Raw genomic sequence first — 2,193 nt, forward strand, 5'->3', positions numbered from 1 at the left:
CTGGGGTGAACAAGAATTGGGGATCGGATGCGGGCGAACTTCCCGCCAATGGCTGAGATGTTCAGTCGACTCCCTCCCCCTTTGTGGGGGTCTGGACCCCTACGAGTGAGCAGAAAAGGGACGAGGAAAGAGGCCCTGGTGAACCGTCATAATAAGTGAACAAGTGTAAGCTTTGCTGCCCGACAGTATGGAGTACTGACCACACCGAGGGACAGGCCCTGAAGCGAAGGATAGGAACGAGCGGAATCAATGTGTTCCAATTTCTGGCCTTGCACCGGCCATCCAACGGACCATGGACTAAACGGCCACTGCCTGAAAGGACTATGCTATGTCCAGGGGACCGCTGCCCTCCACAAGGTACATCTTGCGCCTATGGGCCGCTATAACTATCCAAGAAGACACTCGAAAAAGGAAGGATAAACAAACCTACCCGGTGGACTGTCGAGCTACAAGTCCTACGACACAGGAGCGGGATTCTCTAAAAAGCCAAGGTCTTAGGTGGCCAAGAGGGCCCACTTGGAGACTTGGGATCTCAGCAGGAAATGTGAAGGTTGTTTAAAGCCGGCCGATAGGCGAAAGAGAATCCAAAAGTTTTGTTCTGATCTGAGTAGGCTCAACATAGGGAATACCCTAACCCTGGGAACCGGGGCATATAAATCCGCTTATGGCATTCACCCAAGCATACAGAGACAGATGGAATGAAAGAAAGAAAAAGTAGCTCCACAGCTCGCCCAGAAGAAGAAAGACCCGCCGCTAACGATTTGGAAATCCCTGGTGGGCTGGGCCTGAAAGACAAGTGTGTGTGGATTTCCACATCCTCGTCTTTACTTTAAGACACAACTCTTCTCTTTCTCGGTCAAATGACTTGCGATAGTCTACCTTGAGTAGGACCATAGGGATCTTATGTTTGTGGCGAAAGATAAGTGGTTCTGTCACAACCAAGAAAGTTTCTATGAGTGAGCGACCCTTGATAAACGCCGATTGATACGTGTCAATGTCAATAAGTGGATGAGTGTTGTTAAAGACAATGTTTGTTCCTCTTCTTTGAAACGATTTTCATGAATCTCAAGATGATACTGATTGGCATGAAATCCTCGACGGTGTTGGCATCTTTTTTCTTTGGGAGGAGAGTGATGGATGCCTGGGTTAGCCTCCAAACATAAAGGCCATTGCTATGAAAGAGCTGCAAGAGAGAAAGCAGTTGCGGGTGGATGATGTCCCAGAAGGCTTGGATTGCACAGATTCTACCAGAGGATGTTGAGATGCTCCCATTGCAACTCACTGATGGAGAAGAACTGGAGAGCTCAGCTAGAGCTGGAGGAGGTGGTAGTACCTGTTCCCTACTGGTACCAGTGGTGGCTTGATCACTTCAAATTGGAGGGACTATTGGGCCAAATTCCCATACTGTAAAAAAAGGTTTTCTTTTCTGATATATTGGAGGTTTTGTGTGCAGAGGCCGCCAGGTTGAAGTTGGATGTTGCTTTTGTAGTTCCCAGTGAAGGATGGTGCTGGGTCTATGATGCATTTTATTTGGATTTTGGCTGATAGTTTTCGATGAAGCCACAGATACTACTCTTGTCTGAGACCTGTTGGCTTCATCCAGAGGGAGATGTGTTCTAGGGTGCCAAAGTACTCTTCAGCTGAAGAACTCTCTTTGGGACAAGGGCATCATCAAAGCAAAGAAATCAGAAGAAGAAGCAGTCAGTAATGCAATGCGAGACAAGTGTCATGTAGCAAGGTGCCCGGAATCTATCGTATATCGTATATAGGGATTTTGGATTGCGATTTCCTTTTGGGGATCAGGCCGATTTGATGACAGGAATTTCCTTGTTTGTTGCAGCCTAAGATTGGGATTGGCCTACTCTTCTTCTATAACCGGGATCTTACGACTCTCGTGCTTAATAAGTTGGCACCTCGCATCCTGCCAAAACCTAATCCTCTTATTCTCTAGCTAGAGTTGGGCTCCTTAAGAAGATATGATACTTCTACTTTTGACACCCTTTTTTTCCTATTTTTAAACTCCAATTGATAAAGCCACCTGGCGAGTAGGAATAGTTTCGAGTTTCTGGTCTGTTTTCTTTTGAGAATCAAACCTCTAATGGGTTTTTGCTACCAGGAGAAGGGAATGGCCATGTTGATGGGGTCTATCTAAATAGAGAGGAACCTACAGGGCTGATTACTCGATCACTCCAT

The sequence above is a fragment of the Triticum aestivum genome, chromosome 3B (genome assembly GCF_018294505.1).
Source record: "Triticum aestivum cultivar Chinese Spring chromosome 3B, IWGSC CS RefSeq v2.1, whole genome shotgun sequence".
In the NCBI taxonomy this organism is placed as follows: domain Eukaryota; kingdom Viridiplantae; phylum Streptophyta; class Magnoliopsida; order Poales; family Poaceae; genus Triticum; species Triticum aestivum.